At 38.2% G+C, this 16,149-nt stretch overlaps 1 protein-coding gene across 5 annotated transcripts in view; it reads left to right on the forward strand.

The window, feature by feature from the left end:
* The first annotated feature begins 4,899 nt into the window (after positions 1-4,899).
* Positions 4,900-16,149, forward strand: part of arhgef1b (Rho guanine nucleotide exchange factor (GEF) 1b) — a 52,146-nt gene continuing 40,896 nt past the window's right edge. For 4 of the 5 annotated variants that reach the window (XM_017453167.3, XM_017453168.3, XM_017453171.3 and 1 more), the window contains exon 1: positions 4,900-5,265. The gene's annotated coding sequence lies outside the window, so the exon portion shown is untranslated. Of the gene's footprint in view, positions 5,266-14,776; positions 14,798-16,149 lie in introns of those variants that run through there. The other variant, XM_053674984.1, reaches the window with a different exon arrangement.

Below are 16,149 nucleotides of genomic sequence, written 5' to 3' on the forward strand. Positions count from 1 at the left end.
CCTTCAGATGACACAAGGAATAAACTATTTTCAACTAGTTTAGAGACAACACAAAAATGAAATCCCACCACAAACCGAAATTGTATTTTATAGGTAATAAACAAGTGATCTAAGACAATGACCTAGCAAGTCATTTAGTAGGTTTTTTTTTTTTTTACTGTTTGCTACTTTCAGTCCTCCTTGAGTACAATCTACTGTGTGACCTAAGCCAGTCAGTGTTGTAAGAAGTTACATGGTGAAGATTTACTTATGCTGCGGTCCGTTCAGAAGTGATCATAACTTAATCGTTTCCAAAGCCTTCTCACTCTGAAGGTCCCCTATGTCGGGGTTGAAATAAATGGTCATTTGGACTGGAGCTGGTGTGTTATTTGTCGCACAATCACACAAACTTATGTAAACAAGAACACCCATAAAATGGCTGCCGTGGGTGGTCCCCCTTCCAAGTGTCCTGTATAGGGTTAATCACTTCAAAATAAACCACGGCATTAATCTCCACACTCTATGTAAAAATCGGATTCAGGTCAAGTTCACTTCATGCAACATTCTGCTCAAGATTATCAACATAATATATTTTTTGGAGCATTTTTTAACCAGGTAACATGACTGCCTACAATCTACAACTGAATACATTTTCAAAGTCTGTCAAACTTTGTTTGGAAACAACTGCTGGGGCACAGGTGCACAGTGACACCCAGGTAACAGCAGTGGAGACTTCATGGAGCAGTATACCTCTAGGTAATGCCCATGAGGAGGAGATGCTCCATAGCATAAAAATCACATTAAGTATTTCAGTCAGGATTTAGGCCTTATCACACAACTGAGACAGCGCTGGTTAAAGCAGTAAATGGCCTACTACTGTTCTTCGATCAGAGCTGTGATTCCTTTTTCGTTCTACTAGAATTCAATGCTGCTTTTAATACCACTGATCATAATATACTTCTAGATAGACTAGGACATTTTGTTGGAGTTCGAGGAATAGCTCTTTTCTGCCTCATGTTATGTTGTCAGTTTATACATTTTAATGGTGACCGTTCTATTCATGCAGTTTGGTTTTCCACAAGGCTCTGTTCTAATCCTTCAGGTTTTCTCTGGGTACTATTCATGAACATGTTATTCCTCTGCTATGCTTATAGAACTGCTACACAGCTGCATGTTTCGGTGAAACCAGAAGACAGATATCAGCTTAATAAAGTTGAGCAATACTGGATGCTGAGTAATTTCCTCCTAATTAATTATGACAAGACAGAAACTATTTTGCTAAGACCAGTAAGCTTTCTGATTTAGTAGTAGCTCTCAATGTCCTTTCAGTTGCATCATCCACAGCACTGAAAGACCTTGTGTGATTATTGACTCCAGTCCTCCATTTAAATCTTATATGCAGTACTATGCAAAAGTCTTAGCCACATTTTAAGAGCTGCCGTTCTTCTCAAGGTGTCTTCCTCAATGACTATTGTTCAAATCGAACTAAGCTATGCAAATAAATAAAATAAAAATACATATTAATTACTGATTTACTGGACATAGCCTCGGCAAAAATATTTAAAAATATATATTAAAAAAATTCATAACTTCATGAGTTGTGATTTATAGTGATATACTATTTCACTACTGTAACATACCTTTGATCAGGTGAGGATTACCCTTTTTAGAAAGACATGTTATTACAGGTTGTGGTAAATTTTTGTTGTGGTTAAAGAGGATTAACTTCCTAAACAATGGTCAAAACACTGATTCCTATAGTGAAATAACTATTTTTATACAATAACATGTTGTTTTTAAGGGTGAAGATTCTTATGGATAGCAGTCAAATTTTTGTCCCCCAAAGGTTTTTACTTTACAAACACAGTCTGAACATGGTCTCCTACTAGGCACTTGCTAGTTTTCATCACAGTAGTATAGGGACTAAGAACACATTTTTTAAAAACCTGTTGGAGAGGGTTAGTACAGCATGAAAGAAAACACACGAGACAGTTAAAAAAAAAATTTGACATGTTAAGCATTATACAACATACTATGACACTTATATGAGTGAAGACTTTGGAACATTTAAGAGTAAAGACTAGAACCAAGCTATGCCAGTTAAATTCATATAGACTGTGGTGTATTAGTGGCCCAATATCTTTTAAGCACATTGTTTGTAACCATATATTTAACCAAACAGTGAGCTGAATATTGAGTACCATAGTATTATGATATTTTTAAACGTTAAATATTTTGCCCAGTTAAAATACGTTTGTGCAAGTGGTTTTCAGTGCCGCATTACAAAACACCGTGCTGCTTTCAAAAAGAAAAAAAACGGATAATGACTGCCATCTACTGGCAAAATATCATCTGTGCAATTATTTAAAGAACAAGTTCCCAACCCTGGTCCTGGAGACGCACCTGCGACGCACCTCTGAGTGTTTTCCCTGCTCCCAACACACCTGATCCAATTAATCAGCTAATGCCAGCCCCTTCTTGAGTTGAAGTTGGTGTGATAGAGCAGGAAACGTTAAAATATGCAGTACTCCGGGGATAGAGGGTTTTGGGGACCTGTGACTTAAAGGACAACAGTGAGATTTAGAGAGACACTATAAAACAAGAGTGGGTAGAAACGCTTATGCTTGTGAGGGAGCCAAAATGGCTGAGATAAGATTAGAAACCTTAGTGAGGGTGAGTATGTGTGCATGGCATTGCACCCAGTGTTCCCAGGATAGGTTCCAGATCCACTGACACCTTGACCAGGAAAATGCAGTTACTGAAGATAAATAAATTAATGAATGATAGACAAAATTATTTACTTCATCCTCAGTCATATGGTTCATAAATGAAGCTGACACTTGCTTGCTATTCCACCAGTTAATCTCAGGATTACAATTTTTTAAATTTCAAACTAATCATTATACACATTGAAAATTTTGCTGAGAGTGATGTTGACTGCACAAGTAAATGTTGACCTGCTATAGCACTGCTGCCTGTCGGACCTCCTCTGGTGCCCATAGGATTATCACTCTTCCTTGCCTCCATGTCTACCGCAACCCAAAACCATACAGGCTTCCCCAGTGACTAAGGCTGTAACAAGCCCTACTGGCACCATTAATGCCTGCTCAGTGCAACTAGTTCCATATGGCATAGGTCAACTGCAGGGTTGTCAGCTGGGTACCACCGCTCAACAATGTTTCATTCCTTTAACCCCGGAATGTCTCCTGGTGGCGGAGCAATGGCAGGGACGTCTCCCTGCATCCCCTGCAACTTGACCTTGGGTTAGGTGTTACTACCTCAACACTTCTCCTTTCTCCTCACCCAGAGCCAAAAGCTGCTTTTCTCGGCCTGTATTGCATGCTCAGCTGGGAAAATGGACAGATGTTGAGCCCTCAAGAGACACAGAAGGCCAGTTAGTTCTGGCCACTCGTGATAGTGTTGTAGAGTGATTCGCACCATTGCTCTGTCCTTTTTAAATGCTCTTTGATGCTGTGATTCATCATTGTTGTGGAAAAGGCTCATAATATTTTTTATTTTTCCTCTACTCCTCTCCCACCACATCTACATGTATTTTTAAAACCATCTTGTAATATTTAGATGTAAAAAAAAAAAAAAAAAAAAGCACAATAACTCAATAGGAAAATAAATAAATACAACAACTCAAAAATTGATTCCTCATGTAGCTTGACCTAAACACTGCCTTACTAAGCTCAAAATAAAATCATATTTTTACCATATTTCTGTGCAAACAAAAGAAATATGCTTTAATTTTTTGAGCTGCCACTTCATATCGCCCATCCAAACCACACACTGTGTACAGGGCAGCGCATCTCTGCTGGGGTCTACAAAATATGTTCAAAAATATGTACTTGTACATTCACTGTGTGTTTTTCATCGTTCTTAATCGATTGTTCTTCATCATTATTAAAAGTAAAATCCTTGGAAAATCATAGAGCTGCTGTGTCCCAGTTCTATAAAACATTCTGTTGGCCTGTCCAACAAACTTTTCTGATCTTTCTGTAATGTAACTAACCCAAAAACTTACCTTAATAAACAGGCTTAATAAATAAAGTACTGACCTATCTATCTATCTATCTGTCTGTCTATCTATCTATCTATCTATCTATCTATCTATCTAATCTGATAAAACATTATATTAAATGGCTGTTCTTGTCAACCATAAATAACAGTGTCTTGGGAAAGATGTTAACAGTCAAATTTAATTGTTAGGAGCCTTGAATGAAAGTTCAGTGTTTCCACCATAGTGGTAAGGATTACATTACAAAACAGTAACAGGGGCAAGGTGGTTTAGCAGTGGTTTAGTGGTTAGCACATTTGCCTCGTACCTCCAGGGTTGGGGGTTAGATTCCTCCTCCGTCCTGTGTGCACAAAGTTTGCAAGTTTCCTTCGGGCCCATGCAGGCTTGCAAAACTGGGAAGTGCCATCCATCTTCTATATCGCTTATCCTACTGGGTCGAGGGATCCCAGGGAGCATTGGGCAGAAGGCCGAGTACCAGTCCATCACAGGGCATACACATACACACTCTCACACCCATCCATACACTACAGACATGTCTTCGGACATCTTTGGACTGGGGAAAGAGACCAGAGTATCCGGAGGAAACCCCTGCAGGTGTGAGGCGAACATGCTAACCACTAAGCCACCGTGTGCTCAGCTGGGCAATTGAAGATTGTTTCTGAAATACACAAAGCAGCCCATCTGGCACCAACAACCCTGCCACACTCAAATATCACATTCCCCCCTCCTCATATAGAGGTGTTCCTATTAAAGTGATTGGTGATTTGCACGGAATGAATAAAATTGAGAATGAAGAAAGGTTATTCTAGTAGACTAATGGTGTAACGTCACGTGCTGTTGTAAATGCCTGTGTGCTCAAACATGAGTAGAAGGGAACACATTTATTGTAACACAGATAGGAACCAAATGGCCAATAGAGATCTCAAACTCGGGGTTTCGGATTGAAAACAAACAGGAAGCGACGGAATGCAAAGAGATTAAGTTTGTAAAACATAGTACCGACCTTTCAAATGTAGCAAAATAAAACTATAAATGCATACTAAGTGTAGCCGAGTTTAATAAATTACTTCGCATTTGCAATGACAATCTATCTCCGTTTTTGAACACATCTGTAGCTAGCTAGCGTTAGGTGCCTTCCACTTCCGCGTTCAGAGCGTTTTCCTCTCCGCGACATACTCCATATACTCCAACTTTTCAACCGGACATCTTAATTGGCGTCCGTTGTTTTGTTTTGTTTTGGGGGTTTTTTCCAAGCCGGTTTTAAGGTAAGTTATCTTAAAAGCACTTTGATTCAGGATGCTAATTTAAGCAGGTTACATTTTCAGCCGGTCTGCGTTATTGTTGTTTGTCTGAATGTTTTAGTTGCTCGGGGAAGTGGAGCGCTTTAGCCTGCGACCTGCGCGAGGAGTCTTTGGCTACAATGTAGTCTAAAAAAAAAATCACATTTCTGTCTTTTCACTTCACACACGAGTGTTCAGTGTATAAAAATATATAAAAACTGTCATAGAGTGAGTATGGTAGAGTGGGGAAACGCAGCAGTTGGTGCAGTTGCAGCAGTTGCAGAGCAAGATGAAAAATATCAACAGCTGTGTGTGTAGGTGTATGTATACACGTGTGTGTGTATATTGTGTGTGTGTATATATTGTGTGTGTATATATATATGTATACGTGTACACACGTGTGTATATATTTTTTATATGTGTGTGTATATACACATGTATGTGTACACACATTCATATGTGTGTGTGTGTGTGTGTGTGTGTGTGTATAAAACTGGTGACTTTGCATTAGATGTGGTATTTCATATAAATCTGTGATTTCAGTACGTATTTTTCTATATCTGATAATATGAATGGTGATCAAAAGCATTGTCGTTATTAATGTTTGTAAAGTATGGTGTGAACGGAAAAGCCCAGATGGTGCCCAAAAGGTGGTGTGTGATGTGGTGTGTGATTGCATGACGATGACGATGGTGATGTGCTTTACCTGGTGTCTTACCCGTGTCTACTTCAGACAGAAGTATTTCAAGTATCCGGCCTATCTAAAATACTTTTAGGGTTTCCTGTTATGCCCTTTGGGGCATCCCTGCTCTCACAATGACCCACTGTGGCCTTTTTGTATGTTATTTTTAACTGCAAATATTTACTCCTAGTTCAATGCTGTGTGCTTGGTTTTGAAGTGGACGTCGCAGATATTTGTTCAAGCAATGAAAGGTGTATTCACTGTTTGGTCCACATAGAGCACTGTTGTGTTAATACTGCAATGAGTGTTGAAAAACTGCTGGAAAATGTGACATGTTTGAGAGCTAAGCAGCGGATGTTGGCGAAACGGAGAAAACTGGTCAGGTTCAGGCGAACAGTCGAAATATTGAGGTATTTAATCGGGAAATTGGAAAGCGTGGGTTTAATGCTCTGGAAAAGGTTTGGTGTTTTCAGTGTTAATGCATATGCTGTTAGCTGTGCAATCAATACATGCGTTAAGATAGTTATAGGATGTGATGAAACGTTATTAGAGATATTTGGAAGACGCGCTCTTTAAACACTAAATTGGTGGATTGGAGCTGAAGCATGCGATTAGAAAATGCTGTCATTTCCTTTTCCTGCATGGTACTGACACTATTTTTTTTTTCTTCTCTCTTTCTTTCTCCCTTCCCCCATCTTCCCCCTGTACCTCCCTCAGTTTCACACACACACACCCATACACACACCCACACACACACACACACACACACTTATGCATACTCTGGGGCAAGCATAGGCTTGTTGTCTCCTAAGCTAACAAGTCCATGTTTCGGTAGGAGTGTGTAGTTTTTCATTGTATCACACACAGTTTGATCTGTTTTTCTTGTTCGGTGTAGATAATTATCCAGTGGTCTTTGCAAAAAACATTTGCAAAACATTTCCTGAGGCTTTCAGTTACTATTTCTATTAAGACTTCTCACATGTCAGCCGTAGATAAAATCCAAAGTTTTAATTTTGGAGTGTTTTGAAGTGAACGAAAGGCATGAACAAACTCGCATTTGAAACAGTATTCTTAGCTATGCTAAACTGACAGTAGTAGTATTATTTCTTCTTTAGGCCAAAAAAAAGTGTTATTTTTAGCTGTTGCGGTTATAGACTGTTGGAATGTTTTGCACTACATTTTTGAAATGCACTGTGTTAATAATTAGTACAAGGGAACCCATGAATTCCTCAAGAGAGTCTGTTTTAATCACTGCTGCATAGTGATATCCAGCTGTTCATGTTCAAGCTAGAGGAGACAAGGAAGAGCTCAAATCATGACTGAGACAAACAATAAATCATTAGAGAACTAGCTGCACATAGTAAAATGGTCTTCCCCAAATTCCCTTTGAGTCAAATAATGAATGTAGGATGCAAAAAAAAGCAGGATATAAACCCTAGCTGCAAGGATGATGGCAAACAAAAATCTAAATCTAAATTTCTCTTAGTCCTTTGGTCTTGCAATTACAGCTGATTGCAATTACAATTAAAAAAATTTTCTTTAGCTATCATCTTTGCATATTTAGTGTCCATAATTATGCTGCACTTTAGTTCTTTAACTTAATTAATATATTTGATAGTTAAAGTGTTATCCAAGGGTCAGTATGAGGTAAGTGTTTGAAGTACTTACTACCATTCAGAAATGTGGTGTGCATTCCAAGTGGTGTTAACCCTGCTGGAAGTAAAAACAATAGAAACCGTCAAAGAAATTCTAATGGTTTCCACTACAAATGCCATTACAAACCATCACTTAACTGTTAAAAGCATTACCATTACCGGTCCTTAATTATATGCACTAGACATACATTGCCACCAATAGAAGGCAACAAATTACCAGTAGAGACCCAAAGGGACCATTACAGTTTCCATTAAAGCCAAAAAACAATGACAAATTCTGAGGGATTCTTTTGTTTTTCAGCAGGGGTGGCACAGCTGTATAATGCATACGACAGTGGAGGTACCACATCACTTTGAAAATTCTGCCAAAGCTTTGTATCTGCGAATAGCAATAATAGCAATACGGAATACTTCGTAATGCGTTAAATAAATAATTAGCAAGCCATAATGCTTCTTTTAATGCTTGGGCTGTGGAACCTTCATCTTTCTGCTGACTGAAAAATAATGAGGGGGGAAAAAAATAGGATAAGCCTCCTTGTGTATTTGGCTCTGAGGTAGAAACTTTTCAAATCAAGTGCACAAAGAGTCCATTAAACGTTTTCCGTTACTACTGTATTGTTGCTATTTTGACGCAAGCTGCATGACTCATGCTTATTAAGAGTTAAAGTGGCTAAGCAGCTTTGTTTTGTACAGAACGCTGTATCGTCCTGTTACGTTGTCCCTCGTCAGAGTTCTTCCACTATACTCAAGTGGGACATGATGTAATGTTTTTTAAAACACCCTGCTTTCTGGTATTTCCAGTCTTACTAGACTGTGTGTTGTCACCCAGATCCTGAGTATACATCTCACTTTTCCCGTGATCTTTCTTTTTCCATGCTACCCACATACCCATATATGTAACAAAATATTGTGGCTCCTGGATCATAGTGCAGGAAAAGACAATGCTGGCGCACTGTACATGGGATTACAAAGAACTCAGTAATGTGAAAAGGCAAATTGAGCCAAATACAAGAAATATTCAGAACATATACAGGTAACTACCAGGGGCGTAACCTGGCCTGGGCATTGGGGGCTGATGTGCCGAAAATTTTTACTTTAGCCCCAAATTATTCTCTACTTTGAGCGGTTTGTCACTACGCGACTGAACGTGAGTGAAAGAAGTTGTGCCTCCCCTTGGCTTGCGACACCAAACTAGCATAGTCTTGTGTTAGATAGCCAAAAAGTATTCATTTCATCAATGACTAGGTTCACATTTACAACAGTAATCTAATTATTGACCTTACTCTGATTAAGATAATAATGTGTTTAAGGTTTACATGAGTCGCATGTTCCTGTTTTACATGTTTTAGAACATAACTAGATTAACAGCCCGCGACATTACGTCGCCATGCCATCCGACGTCCCTCCAGAATCCCTCCAGAATTTCACGTATCAACATACAGTTCGTTTTCGTTATGGTACCGTATACAGTTTTGGGTGTTTTTATTAAATTTTTTTTATGAACGCTTTAAGTGCGGTTAATTATTTCTCATGCTGTACGTGCTAATAGATGAGTGGGCTGAGTCTCAAACCGCGTACTTACCGTCTATATAGTAGCTGAGATACATGTATTTTTTCCTCACTACAGGCCTATAGTAGGCAAGTATGCAGTTTGGGATGCAGCCGAACTCACTTGTTCGCCGTAAAACTGCCGTGTGTGATCGTGTCCTGTCGCAAAATGCGGTGAAAACTCTCACACGACGTTCATAATGTGATTAAGGTGTTTACATGTCTGTAATACACGTCCATAATGCGACTAAAACAGGAGTACTCCACCTGTCTTAATTCGATTATTGTTTACTACGATTATGACCTTAATTAGATTAAGGTACGTAAAAATTGCTGTTTACACGGTAGTGTCTTAATCGGGTTAAGAGTGGATTATTGTTGTCCATGTAAACGCACTGAGTGTGGTAGTCCTGTAAACAGTGATAACACCCGAGGTAAGTTTTGTGATGAAGCCAACTTTTTGTCCAATTTTCAAATTTTTTAAAAAGCAATTAGCCCTCACATGCAAGAAAAAAAATGCATTTAAACAGTCTATTTAGAAGTACATTTTAAAAAGTTTTTTTGAATGAGAAGAATCTGGGTTCAGTCCCGCATGATTAACAGTCCAGCTAACACCCCTGGTAACTACATAAGTGCCCAAAAGTTTACATGCCCCTTGCAGAATCTGCTAAATCTTAATACTGTTAACAAAATAAGACTGATCATAAAAATCCCATGTTGATTTTTATTTAGTGCTGTCCTGAATAAGCTATTTCACATAACAGATGTTTACATATAGTTCAAAAGACAAGATAATTGCTGAATTTATAAAAATTACCCAGTTCAAAAGTTTACATATCCTTGATTCTTAATACTGTGTATCGTTACCTGGATGATCAGCGACTGTTTTTATGTTTTGTGAAAGTTGTTCATGAGTCTTTTGTTTGTCCTGAGCAGTTAAACTGCCCACTGTTCTGAAAAATCCTCCAGGTCCTTCACATTCTTTGCTTTTCCAGCATATTCTGCATATTTGACTCCTTTCCAACAGTGGCATCAAATGATGTTGAGCTCCATCTTTCCACACTGAGGACAACTGAGGGACTCGTACACAACTATAACATAAGTGCAAACATTCACTGATGCTCAAGAAGGCAACACGATACATTAAGAGCCAGGGGGATGTAAACTTCTGAACAGGATGATCAGTGTAAATTGTATTTTGTTTCAAGATCTTTGTTTTCATTTAGTACTGCCCATCTGATGCTAAATAAGGTAGTTACATGTCTCCCAGAAAACAAAATACTAACAATTTACACCCATCATCTACACTGAACAGTAGGGAAGGCATCAGTATAAACCAGATGGAACCATTGTGCAGAGCTATACACACAGGCCGTGGGCAAATTCACTGGAAAAATACTGCAACAACACACATACCAAGTGAACTGGGTGGAGGTGGTGGTCTGCGTAGCAGAAAGCAGGTATGTGTTCTGTAAAAGGGCTCTGTGTTTGAAGGCAGGGAAATGACTCCTGTTTAAAAGAGTGAAAAGGGAGAACTTTAGTCAGACTTAATATGTGCATGTGACCCTGAAAGGCTCTCAGTTGCCTCGTATCACAATGACTCATTTGGCCTATTACACAGACTGAGAATGAAAAGCATTGGGCATTCACTGACTTTTTAAGATTGCCTTTTCTGTTCATAAGTGGTAGTGGAGTGATTTTTGTTTTTTTTTCTCCAACAACTGTTTGTAATCAGCCTGAGAAATCCTCTCTGAGTTGTTTGGGGATATTTAGGGTTTTGTAGTAATTACCTTTGTTTCTGTGCACAAGAAGGACTAGGAAAATACAGAGTATGCTGAATTAGTCAGTAAGGGGAAGCAGAAGCAGAAATGTAATAAAAGGGGGTGGGGGGTATCTCAGAATAGATCTATTAAGACTCTTAATACACCTTAAAACCAACTTGAAACAAATTAAAAATGAAAGCTAATTATTTTTATCACCTGTTACAGATAACTGGAAATGTAATGTTACTGGTAATGTAAGTAAAGAAATGTGATTGGCCGTGTCATAGGCCTGAGGGGAAAAAAATGGCTGAAGAACTGTGTCATAGACACAGTTATAGACACACCCCAGAAGCAGTTTAGTCCACAACTATCTTTAGTGTGAGAAAGGCAAGCATGGGGGAACTCCAGCATAAACCTTCAGACTTGCCCCAAACATTTGATGTGAGCAAAAATACATGAAGATTTTACTTAGTAGTAGTAGTAGTAGTAATAATAACTATATAAAAAGAACTATAATAATAATACTTGTTTATTGTACTGGTTTTCCAAGAAACATGGGTAAACCTTTTAGTTTTTGTTGCATTCTCTTCTAACTAGCCAGATAAAGCTTGGATCTTTGATTGTTGCTAACAAAGTATGCTCATCTTGTGAAGGCTATCTAGCTTAGCTAACACTGTTAGTGATGCTCCTGAATGATATGGAATGGAGTTAAGCTGGTCTTATCTACAATAATGCAAGTTCATTTTCAAAATTCATAAGGAAGCAATAGTTAATGGCCATATTGAGCATTTGCACAGTACCTGAGACACACTAGCAAGTGGTTTTATGTGCATGGCAGTAGAAATAGCTAAGATGAGCCATCAAAAAACTGTTTGGTTGAACAATTCGATTTAAAGGTAACAAATGATTACAGTGAGGTATGAAATGCTGTTTTTGTCAAAATTAAATAATATACAGTGCCCTGCACTAATATTTGCACCCTTGGTAAATATGAGCCAAAAAGGCTGTGAAAAATGATCGTTATTGTTTAACCTTTTGATATTTTGTTCAAAGAATTCACAAAAATACTCTGCTCTTGTGGATATCAAACAGTTGCATACACAACACAGGTTTATCAAAAAAATCTTTGTTAAATATATGTGCCACAATTACTGGCACCCCTATGGATTCATATGAGAGTGCTATATATTTGAAGTATATTCCCATTGATAATTAAAAAAACAAAACAAAATGTAGTACACCCGGGGGACTAGGAACAGAATATTGTTCAACCATGGCTTCCTGTTTCATAGTGGTATAAATAGGAGGTTAGGGTTGGGCCAAATAGGCCAAATTCCCTTAGTCATTCATTACAATGAGTAAGACCAAGGAATATAGCTGTGATCTGTGGCAAAAGGTTGTTGAGCTTCACAAAATGGGAAGTGGCTATAAGAAAATAGCAAAAGCGTTGAAAATGGCCATTTTCACCATCAGGGCGGCAATAATTAAGAACTTCCAGTCAACTGGAAATGTTTATGAATCAACTGGAATTGGACGTGTGTCGATATTGTCTCAACACACTGTGAAGAGGATGGTTCGAGTGCATAAAAAATCTCCCAGGATCATAAGTTGAGAATTGCAGAAGTTAGTTGCGTCTTGGGGTCAGAAAGTCTCCAAAATTACAATCCGAAGTCACCTACATCACCACAAGTAGTTTGGAAGGGTTTCAAGAAAAAAGCCTTTACTCTCCTCCAAAAACAAGCTCAAGTATCTTCAGTTTGCCAGACACTACTGGAACTTCAAATGGGATCGGGTTCTATGGTCAGATGAAACCAAAATAGAGCTCTTTAGCAATAAACACCAGAGGTGGTTTTTGTGCACTCAGAGAGGTAGCCATATGGAAAAGTGCCTTATGTCCACAGTTAAATATGGTGGCTCTTTAATGTTTTGGGGCTGTTTTTTCTGCCAGAGAAATGGCACATTTTGCCAGACCTGGACATTTTGTTAGGATAGATGGCATCATGGACTCTATCAAATATCAACAGATATTAAATGAAAACCTGACTGCCTCTGCCAGAAAGCTTAAAATGGGCCGTGGTTGGATCTTCCAGAGGACAATGATCCAAAACAGGATCTGGAGAGATTCTGTGTGGAGGAATGGTCTCAGATCCCTTGCCATGTATTCTCCAACCTCATCAGGCATTATAGGAGAAGACTCAGAGCTGTTATCTTGGCAAAGGGAGGTAGCACAAAGTATTGACTAAAAGTGTGCCAATAATTGTGGCGCACACATTTAACAAAGATGTTTTTTTGATAAACTTGTGTTGTTTGCAGTTGTTTGATATCCATGAGAGCAGAGTATTTTTTGTGAATTTTTTTGAACAAAAGATAAAAAGGTTAAACAATAAATAAAAATTTCACATTATATTCTTTGCTCATATTTACCAATGGCGCTAATATTAGTGGAGGGCACTGTATGCACTGTATGCCTATGATGTAAATATTAAAATGATTAAAAGCAGCAATAAATATATAAATGAGTCAATAAATAACAATGATAATACAGAACTCTTTCTTAAGGCTGGTCGATATGGACAAAATCTAATATCATGATATGGATCGTTTCATATCTTGAAACAATATCAGAATATATTGTTTTCTCTAAAATTGATGAAAACATGATACAAAATAACTGCATGCATTCATGACTGGTTTTTGGCATACCTTACAAATACCTTACTGTTTTCTGGTCAGTGTCTGATTTTGTTATACCCAAACCATGTCCAAATGGCAGAAGTGCATCCCTTTTTAGGTACTAGTTCCTCAACTTAGTTGGTCTGATGCCTGTTCTGTGTCTGAGTGTTACAGTTTTGCTCTGTCACACTCCTCCATTCTTGTTTTTGTTTTTGTTACAGTACACCTCCTAGCTCTGACTATAGTGGCGTGAATTGGCTGCCGACAAGAGGCCTTTGCAACATTGGTGATATAGGCTATATGTGAAAATATCTATTAATAGATATTTTTCGATATGCATCACCATATTGCACAGCCCTACAATCATTATTAGAAAAGTTTCCATTTTCACAGTAACATTTCAGTTTGTTCTTATTTCTTAAGAGGTTTTATTTCAGAATGGATCTTTACTACCACTATTTTTTATTTCTTAATGCCTTTTTTCATTTCATTCATTTCGTCGCAACACTTTTATTTCAGATGTGCAGTTGAAATTTACCCAGCAAAAAAGGCAATTTATTGAATGATAAGGACATGGCACGGGAAAGATGAATGCACTTTTCCTTTGTGTCAACTTTATCTAGGTGAATTGTGACCTATTTGCACACTTTGTTCTTGTGAGGCTGGGACTGGTCTTTTTGGTCAGGGAAAAAATGGTGGAGCTGCTTGTATTGAGGCTTTTACCTTGATATTTTCCTACTGTTGCTTGTTGCACATCTGGGAAAAATACACATGAACGAGCTACATTCCAAAAACACATGCCATCATGACTGCCTCTAATCACTTGATTTTGAATTGGCAGCGAGTTGCATAGTGTGGTGAAACTTTGGCATGGTGGCGCAACAGGAAGCGTTGCCGCCTCACAGCTCCAGGGCCTGCTATTCAAACCTGTGCTTGGGTTACTGTGCAGAGTTTCTGTGCATGTTCTCCTTGTGTCTGCATGGGATGCTTTCCTTTTATCTGGTTTAGTCCCATCTCTCAGGACTATGTTGGTGGGTGGATTGGCTATGCTAAATTTCCCCAGGTGTGAGTGACTGTGTGAATGTCTGTGTGCATGGAGTTACTGGCATACATGCAGGGTCTGTTCCTGCCTGATGCTCAGTGTTCCTAGGATATGGTCCGGATCCACAAAGACCCTGCACAGGCAGTTATTCTAAGTGAGTGAGTATGTATAACAGATGCTTAGATTTACAAATAAGTCAGATAATCAACAATAAATATATTTCATTAGTTATAAACAGTTTATTATTATGTGCAACATAAATATCACTTCATTCAATATTGTTATATCATTTATGCGGCAAGCAGCACCATCCACAACATCCATATGTTGTAGTTTTTGTGATAAAATAGTTTTTTTTCCTCTGTCAGTCAATATTTTTTGTTGGCACTGTTGCCACCTCTGTCATTATACAGTCCCCTCTGAAAGTATTGGAACAGACCAATTCTGTTGTTGCTATACATTGAAGGCATTTGGGTTTGAGATCAGAAGAAGGATCAGAATTTCAGCTTTTGTCTCCTGATATTTTACATCTACAGTTGCAATCAAAATTAATAAAAAATGTCAATCAGGTTTGTTGCCAAAATTTACAGTCTTTCAGCTGAGACGGTAGAGTGCATAGTGTAAGCGTATAGTACGTCATTTGGGATCCAACATTAGTATTTACTCTCCAAAGTGTGTTTTCAGAACAGAAGTAATGTAGTGAGTAAATGTGCCCTGTGTCGTGTGCAGAACAACTAATCAATAATGAGATTCGTTGATAAAGATTTTCATAATCAATTATTATTGATTTTATTGATTAGTTGTTGCTTCTCTAGTAATGCCCACATTTGTTGTTTAAAAAGGATAAACCAACATTAAGACCAGAAAGCTGTCTATAGGAGAAAAGCTGAGAAAGGAGGGAAAATTGGTCAGAGCCATTGCACTCATTGGGCATAGCCAATACAACAATTTGGAAAGTCCTGAAAAAGAAAGAAACCACTGGTGTACTAACAACCAGACATCAAACAGGTCAGCCAAGGAAAACAGCAGTTGGTGACAGAAACATTGTGAGAGCTGTGAAGAAAAACCCTAAAATACAGTCTGTGACATCACCAACAACCTCCACAGGGCAGGGGTGAAGGTATCACAAGCCACAATCTAATCGAATTAAGCTTTGAGAGCATAAATATTGAGGTCATCCCACAAGATGCAATACGCTCATCAGCAGTAAGAATTGGAAAGCCAGATTGAAATTTGCAAAGAAATATAGAGCCACAAAAGTTCTGGAACCAAAATTAATGTGTGAAGAAAGAAAGGATCTGCTCATGTTTTTTCCATCTATGTTAGAGTTCTAGGAGGAAAAATTCCTAGTATATGCAAGCATAACTGTCTAATAAAGTTATTCTGATTCTGGATGGAAAGTGGAGTCAAGGTGTAAACAAATGGTTTCAGTGTGAAATTTAGGGTGGAGTTTATCAAATGGTATGTTTTTCATTGTTCCTATTTTCTGTCCTGTGTAACATTATC

The sequence above is a fragment of the Ictalurus punctatus genome, chromosome 23 (genome assembly GCF_001660625.3).
Source record: "Ictalurus punctatus breed USDA103 chromosome 23, Coco_2.0, whole genome shotgun sequence".
Lineage (NCBI taxonomy): Eukaryota > Metazoa > Chordata > Actinopteri > Siluriformes > Ictaluridae > Ictalurus > Ictalurus punctatus.